Here is a 20,000-nt window from a genome sequence, read left to right on the forward strand (position 1 = left end):
TATTCTGATCCTCAGACAGGAAGTTAGCTCTGGGCCTGGTGTCGGAGACAGACAGCATACGGATCAAGTGTGCCAATCTGGCTTCATTAGTGGGTGGAGGGCTCTCTCCTCTGTTTTCCCTCCCTCTCTCTCCCCATGTAGTGGCAAAAGCAGAGGACTCTCTTTACTTCTCTCGCTGAACATCGTGACAGAAGTTTTTCTCTTATATATTTCTCTGTTTCTCTCCATCTACTCCTTTCCCTCATTTCTCCCACGCTACCACTCTCTCATTCTCTCTCTAGATGTTACACACAGAACCCTCTTCTCTGTCTGCGTTTGAGTTTTCCTGTGTGTGTCTCTCTTCTCTCTCTCTTTCTCTGTCGATGCTGTGATGAAATCAGAAAATGCAGAGAGCGCTCTTCTATGTAACTCTCTCCCTCTCTCTCTCTCATTACTACTGTTTAACCTCATCTTCAGTCTTACTCTCAATGTCAATCCTCCATATCTCTGTCTGAAGCCTGGAATGCGATGTTGAACATACTGTAGGTGGAGGGTAAGGTGTCACTTAATTTCCATAAATTATCATTCAACGCAACACATAAAATGAAATGTGTTATCATAAGACGGCACAAAAAGAACCCTCTCTGCACAAGCTGAGAAATCATAACCCTGTAATCAACAAGCTGAAAAGCAATTTAACTGCGCTTTTCTGGGGCCTTCAAGCACTTGGCTCTCTTCTCTTGCCATTGCCTTTTGGAGTTGTTCAAATTATCTTATTACTTGGCGTCTTGGAGGGGTTTGGCCAGGTATCGCAATAAGCCTGTCTATCTATCTGTCTGTCTGTCTCTTTGTTTGTCTGTCTGTCTGTGTGCCTGTCTGCAGTGTTTTGGGTCACCTGCGTGTGGCGCCAAACACAAATCATCACGTGCATCTAGCATTGGCAAGTGAGCCAGGTTGCAGTCTCTGATAGCTGTTATTTCTACTGCAGACGTTCCGTGACTAACTCCCGTGCTGCCAGACTGTCGATCGCGTTCAGTGTTTGGCATTCGGAGGCAGAGAGATTATTTTTATCAGGAGCAAGAGACACAATGGGGCCACATCGAGTTCTTTCAGCTATCTAAACTCAATGTCAAGAACACTGAAAGATAAAGAGGGAATGTCTCCAGTGTCCCATTAACACGAGACACACACAAGCGGGGAGAACTAACTGAGAACAGACAGTGCGTCTTCAACTGTGTAATTGGGGAAATAGTGGAATAGTAGAGTAGAGTAGAGTAGAGTAGAGTAGAGTACAGTAGAGTAGAGTAGAGTAGAGTAGAGTAGAGTAGAGTAGAGTAGAGTAGAGTAGAGTAGAGTAGGGTAGAGTAGAGTAGAGTATCATTTATTGATCCCAGGGGGAAATGAAGGTGTCAAGTAGCATACACGCATGCATAAATACAAAAACACATTTCCCACGAGACATTACACACATACTTACACATAGCCTACATTAACTATTAACTATATAGCTCACTCTTACATACACACAGAGTGTGTGTGTGTGTGTGTGTGTGTGTGTGTGTGTGTGTGTGTGTGTGTGTGTGTGTGTGTGTGTGTGTGTGTGTGTGTGTGTGTGTGTGTGTGTGTGTGTGTGTGTGTGTGTGTGTGTGTGTGTGTGTGTGTGTGTGTGTGTGTGTGTGTCGGTGTGTGTCGGTGTGTGTGTGTGTGTGTGTGTGTGTGTGTGTGTGTGTGTGTGTGTGGTTTTTTTTTTTAATGTGTGTGTCTGTGTTTGTGCGCTTCGGTGTGTGTGTGTGTGTGTGTGTGTGTGTGTGTGTGTGTGTGTGTGTGTGTGTGTGTGTGTGTGTGTGTGTGTGTGTGTGTGTGTGTGTGTGTGTGTGTGTGTGTGTGTGTGTGTGTGTGTGTGTGTGTGTGTGTGTGTGTAGATGGGGCTCATCTGTATTAAATATCAAGGACGGGCACGTATCTAAAAAGGAACACAGGTGCTAGACGAGGATAGCAGATGTTTTACCAGCGGTGGCCTACACACTATTCAGCTTCAAAAGATTTGACTTTAAAACAATCAAGGCAATGCCCATGCTCTGACAAACTTTGAAAACACTACTTTAGGAGGACAAAAACCTAAAAGCATGTGAGTACTTGTGTAGCAGTGCAACATCGAGTTAGTTGGACAGGACAATGCCAGGGCAAAGTCAAATAAAAAAAAGCCCTAAATTTGCCCTAAATAAGCACCCCATAACTAGCCCACCATCCGCTTACTGCCCACTGCAGCAGATGCTTTGGACAATAACTGCCCCTATGCTCACATGCGTGGCAATATCAAAGGGGCATACCATGGCCATCACCCAGGAATGCAGAGATTCACCTTAACAATTCAGCTGATGTATTATGGCACATTGGGCTTCACAAAGAGATTCCGGAAGGGTTTATGACCTCTGAGACACCATATAGAGAGGGGCATGATGATGAGGGCACAGACACATTCATTCTGCATTCTGCATGTCTAGACAAGACACACTGCGTGTGTGCGCGTGCATGTGTGTGTCTGTGTGTGTGTGTGTGTGTGTGTGTGTGTGTGTGTGTGTGTGTGTGTGTGTGTGTGTGTGTGTGTGTGTGTGTGTGTGTGTGTGTGTGTGTGTGTGTGTGTGTGTGTGTGTGTGTGAGTGTGTGTGTGTGTGTGTGTGTGTGTGTGTGTGTGTGTGCGTGTGTGTGTGAGTGTGTGTGAGAGAGAGAGAGAGAGAGAGAGAGAGAGAGAGAGAGAGAGAGAGAGAGAGAGAGAGAGAGAGAGAGTGAGTGAGTGAGTGAGTGAGTGAGTGAGAGAGAGAGAAACAGAGAGACAGTGAGAAAACTGCTTTCATCAGTTCACATCATTCACCTCCAGCACCTTCAATACCATCAAAAAACACACCGACAGCCTAAATCCATGCTAGCGAGCATTCAGATGATAAATATACATTTAAAAACATTCCAAATTTTCTTATACTGAAGAAGTTTCTCTATGGCTGAATTTTAAAGATATGAATCATCAACCCATTTTGCCTCAGACGTATTTGCACACTTTCACTCTTTTCACACAGTTTTTCTAAACACCCAACCACTTTAAAAGTCTGACTTCAGGCAAGCTTCTGTCTGCAGCTGGCACTCTAATAACCGCGTTAATACTCTACCTATTGGGAATACATCATGAAAAAGGCAAGGCCTGCAAAGTGGATTATGTAACCTTGGGCATGAATTAAGCAGAGTGATGTGAAGATGGCCAAAGAAATTTGGAGCTGTCAGCACACATTCAAAGGCATATTGCAGGTGCCAGATAACAGTAGCTGACAGTAGGAAATGGTAGGCATCTCTCTGTCTCTCTCTCTCAATCAAATTTAAATTCAAATTCAAATGATGGCGTATTAGCAGGCCAGTTAAGGCACTGCGTTGCCAAAGCATTGCATACAAATAACAAGACAAAACGCGAGTATGAATGTGCGTGTGCGTGTGTGTGTGTGTGCATATTGAGACCCAAACACTGAGTACATGTCTTGTCTCGTTTCCATTTCCAGTTATAGCTAGACTCAAAAGAATGTCAAACTAGGACAGATTGGTGGATTGAGAAGCAATGTGTTGTAAGGCTACAGGGCATTAAAATAATTTTGAACACACGGACGCACAGACGCACACATGCGCGTGCGCACTGACGCACGCACACATATACGGATGCACGCACACACACGCACACACACACACACACACACACACACACACACACACACACACACACACACACACACACACACACACACACACACACACACACACACACACACACACACACACACACACACACACACACACACACACACGCCCTTTTAAGTAACCTGGACATGTCATATTTAAATCACAAAAGGACTTTCTAATTGACCGAATTCCAATATAAAGTTCTTCGTGCAACCTTGGAGCAAACTTATTTTTAAATCTTAAATTCATGTGGGAGTTATTACACATGTAAAACATCCTCTTGACCTTCACCATTCCAACTTGGTACAAATGAAAGGTTAAAAGTTTGGTCACAATTATGTTCATGTCCTGTTAGACACACCCACATGTACACACGCACGCATGCACACACACACACGCACACGCACGCACACGCACACGCACACGCACACACACACACACACACACACACACACACACACACACACACACACACACACACACACACACACACACACAACGGCCTCCATCACATTCCCCTCAGTTAGAACATGTCAGACATTTTGTCTTTCATAGATGAGGTGTCTTTTTCAATCTATTTGAACTCGTCAGGCTTGTTTTAAACTGCTCCCCGATGTCCTCTATACAGCCCTCAGAAGGCACACCACTCGGGAACTGTCCATGGTGCTGAAGCTGGAACTCTCTGACCTGTGTGTACGCATAACTGAATAACTGTACTTGCCAGACTGTGACAAATCAGCAGAGACGTTTTATGAGATTTTTTAAAAATAAAGTATGTCCTTGCTTAAGAAGACTTTTTTTTCCCTCGTGTAGGCCCACGACAAAAGCCGTAGCTATTTTTTGCTATTACACTGTTAAAAACAAGGAGGTAGTTTTAACATTAAAGTGGTGAAAAATAGGTTTTGGCTACAATAGACAAAACTCCAATGCTTGGATGGTTGTAACAAATCTTCATCATAATTCAATCATAATGACCTTCATCATATTTGTCCTCCTTCCGTCTGTTTTTTTTTTCTTCTTGAACTATCTGTCCCCACATACAGTATTTGCCCTGAAAAGGCATTCATCCCGACACTCAGTTTTTGGAGACCTTTGTGGTAAAATGTTTCAATGGAAAACACTCTTCAGTGTTTGAATGCAACACTTCAGCTTGTGCAAATGCCTCTGTACAGTATGTCTGTGACACCTTTTCCATTAATAGTATTTCCCCTTTTCCCTCTTTGTGTCTTTCTGCCTTACTGCAGTTGTTTTACACACTCCATCGCAACTAAACAGACAATCAAAATGCCTTTCCAGGTGTGCTGTTTGTCCCTTTGACCCATCCGTCCATCACCATTCAGATATAGAACATAAAGTGCTGACAAACAGTCCTGCACTCTCCAGCTATGACTTTCTACTCTGCGTAACAAGGTGCAATAATGCAGAGAGAGAGAGAGGTAGAGAGAGAGAGAGAGAGAGAGAGAGAGAGGAGAGAGAGAGAGAGGATGAGGAGGAGGAGAGAGAGAGAGATAGAGAGAGATATAGATAGATAGAGAGAGGAGAGAGAGAAGAGAGAGAGAGAGAGAGAGAGAGAGAAAGAGAGGGAGAGGGCGGGGGGTTCTTTAGTGACTTTAATGGCAATAGTTGAGGAAAAGGAGGAAGAGAAAGAGGAGGAAGGAGAGGGTAGGTGTAGCTGTGTGTTTACACATAGTTAGGCAGGGGTGGGGAGGGGGGATTAATGCACAGGCTACATATGGCAGCAGCCTAGTAGCCCTCACTAGACAGGCTGATTGACCAAAATTTAAAAAATTGCAAAATTGTGAAAAGAAGCAATATTGAAAAATGTAGGCCTAAGGTATCTGTTGTGTTCAGTACAGTTGATAAACTTGTTATCTTCAATTCCTAACTCGTAATTATGACACTGTATATGAACATTTTTTCACAAAATCTGGCTTATGGGTGGGCCCACAGCAACCCAAGCAATCTTAGTCCGTCCCTGGGAATAAACATGGGTTTGTTTACAGGTAGATAGGAAGGGGGATTGGTAGCAGTGTGTGTTAACACTTTATTTTAGTGTTACATCTATTCGCAGTAATGCATACAATGTTAATGTATAAGTAAGAAGTAACAAGTTACTGCATAAGTAACTTGAAAGGCATGTACTAATCAAAAGCTAGGACCTTAGTAAGATTAAAATGGTAATAAATCCCTTATTGTGCATGAACAAGACATTTGCGAATACATGCCTAACAAATGTTTGATTTTGCTTAGTACATCCCTATCAAGTTACTTAGAGAGGCACATTGTATGCATTGTATGTATTAGTGCTAATATATGTACACTAAAATAAAGTGTACCAGGTATGTTCACAAGTGAAAACTTGATCAGAAGCTTGGAATGGTGAGAGTGACAATGAGAGGAAGGAGAAGGGAAAATGTGCAAATGAGGTCGTGAGAAGGAAGGATCGACACACACACACACACACACACACACACACACACACACACACACACACACACACACACACACACACACACACACACACACACACACACACACACACCACACACACACACACACACACACACACACACACACACACACACACACACACACACACACACACACACACACACACACACACACACATATATACAGTGCCCTCCATAATTATTGGCACCCCTGGTTGAGATGTGTTTTTTAGCTTCCAATTATTTATTTTTTTTTCTAAATAATATGGGACCTTAATGGAAAAAAAGAGAAAAATCCAACCTTCAATACAAGTGCATTTATTCAGTGGGGAAAAAATCCCACATAAAGAAATAATTATTTGACATCAAATAATGTGTGTCACAATTATTAGCACCCCTGGTGTTAATATTTTGTACAACCCCCTTTTGCCAACAAACCAGCACCTAATCTTCTCCTATAATGTTTCACAAGATGGGAAAAGACAGAAAGAGGGATCTTCAGCCATTCCTCTTTGCAGAATCTCTCTAAATCATCCAGAGACCTGGTCCTCTCCTCTGTACTCTCCTCTTCAGCTCACCCCACAGGTTCTCAATGGGGTTGAGGTCAGGGGACTGAGATGGCCATGGGAGGAGCTTGATTTTGTGTCTGGTGAACCATTTCTGTGTAGATTTGGCCATATGTTTAGGGTCATTGTCTTGCTGAAAGACCCAGTGACGACCCAGCTTCAGCTTTCGGGCAGAGGGCAAAAGATTTTGATTTAAAATGTCCTGGTATTTCAAAGCATTCATGATGCCATGCACCCTAACAAGGTTCCCAGGGCCTTTGGAAGAGAAACAGCCCCACAGCATCACTGACCCACCCCCATACTTCACAGTGGGTATGAGGTGCTTTTCAGCATGCGCATCTTTCGTGGTACGCCAGACCCACTTAGAGTGTTTGTTGCCAAAAAGCTCAATCTTGGTCTCATCTGACCAAAGCACACGGTCCCAGTTGAAGCCCCAATACCGCTTGGCGAACTCCAGACGCTTGCGTTTATGATTGTGAGTGAGGAAAGGTTTTCTCCGTGCATGCCTCCCAAACAGCTTGTTGGCGTGTAGACAGCGCCTGATGGTTGATTTGGAGACTTTGTGACCCCAGGATGCTACCATTTGTTGTAATTCTGTAACAGTGAGCTTTGGAGATCTTTTGATTTCTCTTACCATCCTCCTCACTGTGCGTGGTGGCAAAATAAACTTGGGTCCTCGTCCAGGCTTGTTTACCACTGTTCCAGTTGTTTTGAACTTCTTAATTATTCCTCTCACAGTGGATATGGGCAGCTGCAGTTGAGTGGCAATCTTCTTGTAGCCTCTGCCTGACCTGTGAAGGTCGACGCACATCTGCCTCACTTGTATGCTGTGTTCCTTTGTCTTTTCCATGTTTAAGAGTGGATAAGAGAAATGGCCTCGGTGTCACGTCATATTTATACCCCAGGGAAACAGGAAGTGATGAATTACTAATTAAATGTTCCTACATACTCTGGTAAACTTTGTAAACTACTGTAGAAATGACAGAAATGCTTCAATTATATTTATTTCCTGGGAATTGTTAAGGGTGCCAATAATTGTGGAACAGGTGATTTAATGAAAAATAATAATTTTTTAGTCAGGGATTTTTTTATTTTCTTACAATTCATTTGAGTTGAAGGCTACATTTTCCTACAATTTTCAGTGTGACAGTATTCTTCTGCAATAAACACTGAATTTATTTTAAGGCTTTTAACACATCTCAACCAGGGGTGCCAATAATTATGGAGGGCACTGTATAAGTAAAAACCTACACTGCTTTGTTCTGTTAGGCCTCTGTCATTAGGCTACAAGAGGTAATGTCAGAAGTGATGATTAGAAGGAACAGACGAGGACGAAGATGAAAAGAAACACGAAAGGAAAAGACAGAAGAGATCTCTCTCTAATGCCATCATCGTTTAGCAATACGATGGAGAGCTATCAGAGGGATGAAGAAGAGGGTGCGAGAGCAAAATAAACGCCAAAAAAAGCATCAAAAAAGGCAGGATGCCAAGGCACTCTTCTTAGATGAAACCGCTAGTTCATGTTTGAACTTAAATAATTAAAAATACTGCCACTGCCAACATGTTTCGGCCCGCTACATGGCCTTCATCAGGGCACAAGGTGAATCAAGCAGTGTTTTTTTTTTCAAAACAAAGCATGTTGTTGTGAAGCTATCTTGCTGGTTGCCATTGAGTGTATATTAGTTAATGAATTCAGGAAAGACAGCAACTGTTTACACACACAATTCTTTTCTCTTCATCTGGTTCTAACTGATCTAATTTCCCTTCTCCCTGCCATCATTTACTTCCTCTGTCTGTCTGTCTGTCTGTCTGTCTGTCTGTCTGTCTGTCTGTCTGTCTGTCTGTCTGCATGTCTGCATGTCTGTCTGTCATTCTCTCTCCTACAGCTTATTTGGCCAGGGTGCAGGCTATGCCACTTCAAAGTCTTCTTGCCCAGGCCGGCTGTGTGAGATCAAAAGGGGAGGTAAATGGGTTATTCACCCACACTGCTCTGATTCACTCAAGAGCCAACACTCAACCAGACCACCAGTAAACAAAAACACACACAATCACATTAGCTAACAACACACACACACACACACACACACACACACACACACACACACACACACACACACACACACACACACACACACACACACACACACACACACACACACACACACACACACACACACACACACACACACACACACACACACACACACGTTTCTCATCCAATCAGACGATTGCAAAATAGTGTGACCGAAAGGTTACACAGTATCATATCATCAAAATTCAAACAAATAGCGTAACAATTATGCTATTTTTTTTTATAGAATTCCACTTTTTTTTTTATTGCCTCCTATCCTATCTGCCTACAATATGAATTGTGAGAGGGCCTGCGTACCCAATGGTGATGCAATGCTTAGACATGTGGATTTTACAAAACAGCCTGTGAGTGATTTAAAACAGGGCGATAGCTGACAGAGGCACGCAAAACACAGCTGTGATGATCCTGGAGGCTTTTGTCACACATGTCTCAGTTTATATACTGTCAATGAAATGTAATAGAACAGGATGTCAGGAAAAAAGGAACAAAAACAATGAGAGTAAGATGGATGGTGTGCGTGTGTGCATGTGTGCGTGTGTGCGCGTGTGTGCGTGTGTGTGCGTGTGTGCGTGTGCGTGTGCGTGTGTGCGTTTGCGTGTGTGCGTTTGCGTGTGCGTCCGTGCGTGTGTGCGTGTGCGTCCGTGCGTGTGCGTCCGTGCGTGTGTGCGTGTGCGTGTGCGTGTGCGTCCGTGCGTGTGCGTCCGTGTACGTGTGTGCGTGTGCGTCCGTGCGTGTGTGCGTGTGCGTTTGCGTGTGCGTCCGTGCGTGTGCGTTTGCGTGTGCGTGTGTGTGTGCGTGTGTGCATTTGCGTGTGCGTGTGTGCGCACGTTTTGTGGTTAGCAGGGTGGACGGAGAAGGAGATGAATAAGAAAGCCAATGCAAGAGAATGTCTAAATGAATTATTCTAGATTTATTCTATTCTACTATTCTTTAAAAAAAAAAACGGACACAGAAAAGACCCCTGGAGTGTTTTGGGGAAGTTCAGAGTATTTTGCAGCGTTAATTCAACACTCTTCTCCTGTGTTTTTGATCTTCTATAAGCAGAGGTCTCCAAAGTACTTAGAAGTAAATGTATGGTGTGAGTATAGCACATGACATTGCATAGTGGTCAACCAGGGCAGAATCAGGTGCATCGCTCTACAGTAACTGTAGACCAGTCTCTCAGTGAAGTTACTTGAGTTGGAAGAAGAAGAAGAAGAAGAAGAAGAAGAAGAAGAAGAAGAAGAAGAAGAAGAAGAAAAAGAAGAAGAAAGAAAGTTAAGAAAGTCAGGAATAACATCCAATTTCCACTCTCAATCTCACCTTGTGAAACTCTATCTGCCAATCTCTGCCTGTGAGTGACTTTCGAACAGAATTACACTTGATTGTAAATACAGTGGTGGAGCGAAGGAGCAATAAAATGTCAATCAGAGCAGACAACACATAAATAGGGTCACGGAAAATAGACAACCTACCGAAAGCATATTAACACAGCAAATGTTGTAGTTTTGAGAGCTGATCAGATGGCCCGGAATAACTCGTATCAAAGGCATTGTAATAGACTTTACTCAAATACAGTTGTCACCTAAGATGAACTCTGAAATGTGAATTTTCTGTTAGCTGACAGAATCATCCGGAAAATGATGTTGTCTTGTGAAACGATTCATATGTATGATGACTAAACACAACATAGAAAGGTTTATATGTGTGTTATTGGATTAGATCCGTTGGAATTAGATGCATCGTATCAACAACATCAGAGGACAAAAAGTCACAGCAACTATATATTCAGCCTGCTACCTTGTTGATGACTCCAGTAGTGCCAATTTACACTCTCGATCTCTCGATCTGTGAACTTCTACCTGCAAATCTCTACTGATGTGTGATCGTTAACACATTTGTAGAGAATGACTTCCTCTCTGCTGGCAGGAAATGCGCTGGGAATGATATGTTTTGGCTTGCCACAAAGAGTGCTGAGTGAGTTTTAAAGTAAATTGGAACGTATGCCATTTCAAGCCACAGGAAATAAATCCTCATTTGTGCTGTCGTAGTTGAGCCAACATTTTTTCATTAATATTTACAATTATTTATTGGAAATTAACATAATATCTTCACATGTAGAATATCTTCATTTTAGAGATGTTTTACTCTTCAATGTGCTTCTGTGTATTTCTGGGCCCTTTCTGAGGGTCCACCAAAGACAGCTGCCCTGTCGTAAAATTAGCCAGGGTGTCGGGTCACTCACCCACTGGCCGAGTAGCTCAGGCCCACTGGCCACAGGGAAGGTAACACTCTGGAGTGACCATTTCCTTATTTGACTGATGTATTCTTGTTCTTGCTGCACTGATGTTTTGACCAAGTTTGTTACATGATGTAATACACTTGTGTGGTTTAAATACTGTTCTCAGATGCAGCTCGAGAGAAGAGCTGGGGACGACTGGGGAAGCGCTTGGCGGATGGGCGCTAAAGCCCTGATGCTAAAGGCACTAGGCTATGCTACATTATGGTATTCTAAGGGTTAACTGAATTGCTCTTCTCACTTGCAATGTATCAATAAATGTAACTATCTTGATGGCAATGGCATTCGTCTTCTCCTGTGATTTCCTGGCATCTGGTTTCTTCACTGTTCTCCTGCACAAAGATGGGTAATGTATGCTTATGACCGATTGAGCCCAATTAACTAAATAATAACTAAGTATGTAATAGTGATAACAATAATATACATACTTGGGTATTAATTGGTAAATGGTAAACATACACGAGTCAGATGGCGGGTGGTTATCTATTGCTACTGGCAATAGCCCATAGTAAGTCTTATTAATTATATCAATGTGGGTTAATAAAAAGTCACAACAGTGCTACTGTGGCCCAGATATATATAGAAATAGGTTGATAAGAAATAAGTTTTACAAATAAGTGCTCTGCTGTACAATTCGCCTTTGGCTAAGCACTGCCCTCTTTAGTTACAGTTGCTAGGTTGGGCAGGTAAACTTTCGATGCTGAGATATCAACGTGATTTATGCAGTGATAGCAAATCGCAGTAGTTTTTCACTCTTAATAAATAAATAAAAACTCCATTCATAGTATTGTGAATGCAAGTTTTTATTACCTGAACTGTCATGCATCACAGCTGTTAAGCTGTTATGGGCTCTCATATTCTCACCTGGGTATCGATAGGCATTGTAACCAGCACCATGGTAAGGTAACTCGCATATCTTTGAGCCCTAACTCAAACTTGCTAGACAAAAACGAAATCACACAACGTGATGGCTGTAGTCGTCTTCAAACCTACCACATCAATGTGTAACATTAACATTTGGCGTTTATATCTTCAGCGGTCTAACAAAATAATGTCCATCAGCTGCTAGTCAAAACAATCCTGACGTGACTGATAGTTAACTTTGCTTGCGGTATTTCTTCATTAATTAGGGCAGAAATCCAAAATCCTACTCTGAAACAGGTTCGTGGTATGCTTACAACCTTACTAAAAAGTGACACGAATGAGATGGTGGAAGGATTGGAGCACACAAAGTATGTTTTTTGATCCGTGTGCTTTCTAGTCGAGTGTGAGGATGCCGAGACTCTTCAAGGCAGATTCTCCAGTTGCTAGTAAGCATTAGAGCGGTTTTAGGGAAAGGGGAAAGCGATTACCTAGCGGGGAAACTTACACAATTGTCACAAATACCCCAGGCACAATTTCCAATCATATTTTAATAATAATATGACCGTAATATCTTGCTAAAACCGACTTGAAAACATATGACTTCTGCATTGAGTTCAACAGAGCTCTGTCAAACTGTCCGAGTTCTGACCGACCTCGTCCCTTTGCTGCGCTGTGATTGGTCAAATAGCATTTTAGGGCGGGCCTTAGCCAAAGGTCAATTCTCCACTATACTAACTAGAATGGGCACTCGGTAGAGCGCAAACCTTCGCCTACGCCACTTATTTTTTTCTGGCCATCTTCAGAGTGTGGGGCATAACATTCTCCAAATGTTGGTGTTAGTTTCATTTAAATCGGACCGGAATATCGTAATATTACATTTTTGGCCCAGTCTTGACCTCTTATTCAATTCAGCATGCACACATTGTTCTGGCATATAGTGCTTGGCAAAGAAAAACGTTTTTGACCTTTTCGTGACCTTGACCTTGAGCTTTGACCCAATCACTCCCAAAAAGTAATCGATTGTTCCTTGGGTCATGACCAATCATCCCAGTAAATTTCATGAAAATCGGCGCAATTTACGTTTTTGACCTTTTCGTGACCTTGACCTTTGACCCAATCACTCCCAAAAAGTAATCGATTGTTCCTTGGGTCATGACCAATCATCCCAGTAAATTTCATAAAAATCGGCTCAATTTACGTTTTTGACCTTTTCGTGACCTTGACCTTTGACCCAATCACTCCCAAAAAGTAATCGATTGTTCCTTGGGTCATGACCAATCATCCCAGTAAATTTCATAAAAATCGGCTCAATTTACGTTTTTGACCTTTTCGTGACCTTGACCTTTGACCTTTGACCCAATCACTCCCAAAAAGTAATCGATTGTTCCTTGGGTCATGACCAATCATCCCACTAAATTTCATAAAAATCGGCTCAGTTCTGTCTGAGTTATACGAAGTACAAACAAACATTTTGACCTTGACCTTTGACCTTTGACCCAATCACTCCCAAAAACTAATCGATTGTTCCTTGGGTCATGACCAATCATCCCACTAAATTTCATAAAAATCGGCTCATTTCTGACTGAGTTAAACGAAGTACAAACAAACAAACAGACAGACATATTCACAAATAAATAAATATACGGCGGGCAAAACATAACCTTCTGGCGAAGGTAATAAACCTTCTAAAACACTAAATAGGCCAACTGCTCTATACTGGGTCCTGTCATCAGGGTTCTTAGACATGTGTGTGCGTGTGTGTGCGTGTGTGTGTGCGTGTGTGTGTGCGTGTGTGCGTGTGTGTGTGTGTGTGTGTGTGTGTGTGTGTGTGTGTGTGTGTGTGTGTGTGTGTGTGTGTGTGCTTAGTTTTAAAGTCTGGCATTTCTCTCTGAGAAAGAGAGACAGAGACAGAGACAGAGAGAGAGATGCATCAAGACAGTAGAATAGTCTAACCTGATGCTCTGGTGCCGTAGGTAATCTGGGTCTGTGGCGTTGAGCAGGGCTATGAAGCTGCCCTCTGGGATGCCCTCCTGCCTGGTGACCAGCATGGGGTTGGGGTGGAACACGGGGCCCTCGTTCACGTCCAGCACAGTGATGTGTACAGTTGCGGTGGAGCTGGGGCCATAGCCCACCTCAGAAACCAGACGTTCCTCATTCTCCACCTTTATCAGCAGTGTATGGTACACTGTGCCCTCATAGTCTAGTGGCTAGAGGAGAGAGAGAGAGAGAGAGAGAGAGAGAGAGAGAGAGAGAGACAGAGACAGAGACAGAGACAGAGACAGAGACAGAGACAGAGAGAAAAATAAAACGATACCCTTTATCAGTTGCATGTGGGAAACCATGCCCTCATGGTCTAGCAACCACAGGGGAGAAGGGGGTGAGGGTAAGATAGCTGTGTGTTACATTGTGCTGCCATAGTCTAATGGCAAAATGAGAGAGGGGGAGACAGAGAAAGATGTGCTACATCTGAACAAGAACGTAGGCCTATCTTGTGCATAAGATAGCTGTGTGAGCTGTAGGAGAGGGAAAATAGAAGTGTGCTAGAGAAGAGCAAGAGTAACCTTTTCAGATATCAATCAGCAGCAGCGGTAGTGAGAGAGCGAGAAAAAGAGTTTGATAGAGAAAAGGAAAAGGAGAGGGGGAGACAGAGAAGCAAAAGGTGATCGGGCAGGAATGAAAGAAAAAAAATAAAGGGAGGGGCAGAAGAAAACAAAAGAGATTAAAGGGAGAGAGAAGAAAGAAGGAATGGGAAAAAAGACACAGGAGGAGTAAAATTTGTGTTATTGTTTTTTTTGTTCTGGCATTGATCCCTTTCCATTGATATCCTATTGCAACACATTCACAATAATAACACTTCTAGCCACCCCCTTACACTGAAACAAACAGACAACAAAGCAGGAGGAGGGAGACTGGGCCACAAACAAAGAGAAGAAAAATACACAGAGACTATCAAGCAGAAAGTAGCCTAACTGGAGGAAAATGGTAAGAAATAGAGGGCAATAATTTTCAAACACGCACACAAATAGAAAAAAATCTTTGTAAGAAAAGTGCTGTCAGGCGATGACCTCATTTATCATAGCTTTGACAGTAAGTCAGTGTTTTTTGCTTGTTTTTTGGTTGCTGGTCTTTTGTTAATGCTCCTCATACAGCACACCCTGACCTGTTGGTGATGCCGGCATTAACGTTTTGTTATTTGGGCAGGTGCAACCACGCACAGCTGCGCTGTGTGATCATATTTAAAGCTAATTAGCAGCTGTGTTATAGCACCAGTTGATATATTAAAATAGAAATTAAGCTGCCCGATGTTGCCTGTGTTTTGAACGCAGGTCAATTTACAGTTTGAGAACAACAACTATGGCACACTGTGTGAACATCTCACAGGGATCTCATTTCAGCGAATGAACTGGCAACTACCGGTATGTAGCATGACTGTGGATGTCAACCTTGACAACGGTAAGCATGCCTGTGAAATTGTGATTGATATTTTATTTTTTAATTTTATAGCATACACATATATAGCCTCTCATTATAGTCAAGTGTGTGTGTGTGTGTGTGTGTGTGTGTGTGTGTGTGTGTGTGTGTGTGTGTGTGTGTGTGTGTGTGTGTGTGTGTGTGTGTGTGTGTGTGTGTGTGTGTGTGTGTGTCTGTGTGTGTGTCTGTGTGTGTGTCTGTGTCTGTGTCTGTGTCTGTGTCTGTGTGTGTGTGTGTGTGTGTGCGCACGCGTACCTTCACAACAGTCAGCATGCCTTCATTGTTGTCAGGGTTGGTGATAACCTCAAAGCTGTGGTTGGCATCTCCCTCGATAATGGAGTAGACGGCCCGCCAGGTCCCCTTAGTTGGGTCGTCACGGTCGTCTACCGTCAGGTTCACCACCACACCAGTCGAGCCCTCATTCACTACTGCCTGAAACTGTAACACACACACACAGAGGCAGGCACGCGCAAGTGCAAACGCACACACACACACACACACACACACACACACACACACACACACACACACACACACACACACACACACACACACACACACACACACACACACACACACACACACACACACACACACACACACACACACAGAAATAGGGTTTAGTTTCCTCAAAACACACAATTCTTTGTGCGATGTTCTCTTTTTTTAACAGCAGAGCCAGAGAAGTGGATCAAAACCGCTTTGAAATCATTTCACTTCAGCTACACGATACTTACTTGTCCCACTTACAGGGAAAACAACAATTTCATAGATTATAAGGACCAGCTCTCTTGCACATTTTTATGACACCATATATTTTTCATAAAAGCCACGAGAGAAATGAGAAACAGTTCAACAATGAAACATTCCATCACCATCAGAAAGCACAGGAAACAATGAAGCTTCTTCATGCCATATCAAAGAAAACGACTGAAATAGAGAATAGAGGGAAGAAAAGAGGATTCAGAAAGACAAAATGCTTGAATGCTTGAAAGAGAGAGAGAGAGAGAGAGAGAGAGAGAGAGAGAGAGAGAGAGAGAGAGAGAGAGATAGTATGTGTGTGTGTGTGTGTGTGTGTGTGTGTGTGTGTGTGTGTGTGTGTGTGTGTGTGTGTGTGTGTGTGTGTGTGTGTGTGTGCGGGTGCGCGCTTGTGTATTCCCATACTGTAAGCGCATGTGTGCGTATACTGTACATGTGAGTGAGTGTGCTTTTATGTATGTGTAGGAGGTGGCACAGATACAGGCTTATCAACCAAAGCCATTCCCTCTAGGCTGCAAAGGTCTTAAGCCAGTCCGATATATGGGCTTGTGTATGTTGCGCATGCGTGCGTTCGTGTGCACACATGCATGTGTGTGTGCGCGCTAGTGTGTGTGTGAGCACACCTTCTTGTGTGTTGAGCGTCAACAAGCCTATAACATAAAAACAAATACAATACATACTATACATTCAAAAAAGTAAGAGCATATACAAACACTCTTTCTCCTACACCCTTATTCTGTTGTCTTCTCAGGGACATGAACATGGAAAAAATGTACTATGCATACATCTTTGTTTTCGCTGGAGAATGGACTTCTTGTGATCGTGCCGCTCTCGCAGGAGCAGCGGGTGGAGAATGAGGGTGGCTGTCCACGCGGTGGACGGATCATCAGTGTGCTTCACGGAGTCCGCAGGGACCACTGCACTCAAGAAGCTGAGATAGATTACGTGGAGTATTGTGCAAGATCGCTGGCCGTAATGCTGAAGCACTGCCACGGCCGGGAAATGTCTATGCAGCGAACATTCTCGAGCTCAGGAGTACAGGGCGTCACTAAGAGCTCGGGCAGTATCTGCGCCCGCAGATATGTGCAAACTCTGAGCGGACACCCCCCACCGACGAATCCATCTAACAGCGGCAGAAGGGAGGTGAAAAGGGAGGTGGTGGGTGCGAGCGAGAAAGGAAATTTCTGACTGGAGACCGGTGAGCGGGCGTGCCTCTCTTTTCGCGCTGAATTCAGGCGAATGACAGTTGAGTGGAGAACAGAATGCAGGTGGTAAATTAGACATGCCAAATTTCATTACGCTTCTCTCGAAATTTCGTTTTTCAACAAAACATGCATATCATGTAGGATCTGATATCACCAAGTAATTAGTCATTAACATATTGCAATCTCACCCTATCTTAATTGACATAGAAAAACAGTGGTGGTATAAATAACTTACTCTTTTATTATCAAAACAAGCCAAACTTACACCTGTGTTACTGTAATGAATAATATCTAAGCGTCCTCTTTCACATTTACTGAATGCTCGCTGGTTTGAAAATTGTAAATGACATCACAACTGATGGATGACCTCTGATGGCCGGATAAAACATTGCGATTTGTGTCTATAAATGTCCATGTGTGTTTTATGTGTATTAATGTAAGCTTCTTGCCACCTTATTTCCAATAAAGTTACTGTACTATTACTCTCTCTCTCTCTCTCTCTCTCTCTCTCTCTCTCTCTCTCTCTCTCTCTCTCTCTCTCTCTCTCTCTCTCTCTCTCTCTCTCTCTCTCTCTCTCTGCCATATATGACCTCTTCCACAAACCCCTCAGGGGTTGCCTTGGCTACCTCTTATTGTTCCGGAATCTTCCATTCATTTCCCCATTGCCAATTTCCCGCTCTTTTCTAGCAGCGTGTCTGCAATTAGATCGGTATCAGTTATGAGGCGACGGAGAGACCTAGAGGTCCAGTAGAGCACAGCTCCGTACAGAACAGGGTGCATTGTGGGTCGCTACTGAGACATTGTGGTTCGACACATTGGCAATGATTACATTTTGGATTCTGCCAAAGTTTCACAACAGCCAATAATCTGACAATTCCCCCCTCTGCTCATCCCTGTGGTCTGGACAAGCAGTTTGCTATTGTGGTCTGGAAGAGCAGTTTGTTATGGACCTTTTCAGACACCTTCAATTCAATGCATGTGAAGCAGGACAAGTAGAGATCCGGTGGCATGCACATAAACTTACACCCCACTGGTTTCTATGGAAACTGGTACTCGTTTTTCCTGTTTCACTTCAAAAAAGAACTTGTCTGACGTAATTGTGAAAAAAGTAGCAGTCTGCTCTTGTGGCGGCTACCATGGGGGCTTTTGGCTTGAAAAACAACGTCACACACTGGAGGGTTGAGCTCCATGTTTTAAGAAGTGCTCCTCATACCCATAGACATGCAATCAGTGACGATCCTGCAATGGTTCCTTGCGTGACACCCCCAAAGGCGCAAGTGAGATAGTCTGGAGGCTACCTATGCAATTTCTCACAGGAAAGGTGTGCTTTATGATTGCCCATGACGTTTATTGTGTGTTACAAATGTATCATTGGGCATATACATAACCCATAGCCAATCATGTCAGTTGTATCTATTCAAACAATCTAACCGCACAAATACACCTAGCGCGACAAGAGCGAGGCGAGCGACGGAAGTAATTGACTTTGTATTGAGTCGCGAGACAAAAGCGATTCTGGAGACTAGAGGCAATTCGCACGCCGAGAGCGACAGTTTAAAGTTGAAATCCTTTCAACTTTCTATGACGCGGTTCGGCACACAGCCGCGACAGTCAATGACTGTATAGAGGTCAGTGACCACAGCCAATGGGAATGTTTGAATGCTTTGCCTTCTGCTTGTAACTGACATACCGTAGTCAATCGCTTCAATCGCTCGTATCGCTCTTGCTGCACAGAAGTGATTCTCTGTCACTTCAATCGCGTCGCGCTAGGTGTATTTGTGCGGTTACGCTTGTCAAGCATTTCCACTCCTCCTTGCTCTCTGATTGGCTCCCTCACTCAGGCTCCCTCGCTTAGGGCAGCTGCCATGCTGTCTTTCACATCACAACAATTGTGCAAAGCAGCATGGGATTTTTCAAGAATGTCCACAACTGTGTCAGATTGCATCTGTCTAAGTCCCCAAAGTCCATGCCAATCTTGCTCAAAAACATGTCCGATAAAAAAGAAAGAGTAAAACAAAGCATTATTCAAACCATCGTATAGAATATGTCAAGTCACGTTGAAAGCAAATTTTGTTTCCTATTAAAAACATGACATTAATCTTTCGGCACTGACAGTTTAAACCTGCCTACCTCCAAAAAAATAAGAAAATCAGAAAACATAAATGAACAAAATCATCCCTTGCCTTTCAGCCCCTCAAATCACATATATTGTCTGCCACACACACACGCACACACACACACACACAAGCACACGCACACACACGTACGCATGCATGCACTCATGAACATGCACTCACATAAATACTGATACACACAATCAAACAAACACACACACAAACACTGTACAGTAAAATATTTTCAATACACACAGACATGCAGAAGTAATCCTGCTGAATTTCATACATTCCCCTGAACAAGACACTAATTTGTTTTGTGCACATGGAAGATGGAATATGACTGATGTGGAAGGTATATCATAAGGCTCACTCAAGATGCTAGAAACAATAGCTTTTCTTATGACAAATGACACTTTCAGATATGAGACGAGACGGAAATCAATGAGAAAATACCAAACAGCAACGTTTTCAATATATCATTACAAAAACTCCAAGGTAA

General features: G+C 43.1%; 1 pseudogene; it reads right to left on the reverse strand.

Moving 5' to 3' along the window:
* Positions 1–20,000, reverse strand: part of LOC134448158 (cadherin-13-like) — a 235,933-nt pseudogene that overhangs the window by 71,440 nt on the left and 144,493 nt on the right.

Source organism: Engraulis encrasicolus, chromosome 4, assembly GCF_034702125.1.
Source record: "Engraulis encrasicolus isolate BLACKSEA-1 chromosome 4, IST_EnEncr_1.0, whole genome shotgun sequence".
Lineage (NCBI taxonomy): Eukaryota > Metazoa > Chordata > Actinopteri > Clupeiformes > Engraulidae > Engraulis > Engraulis encrasicolus.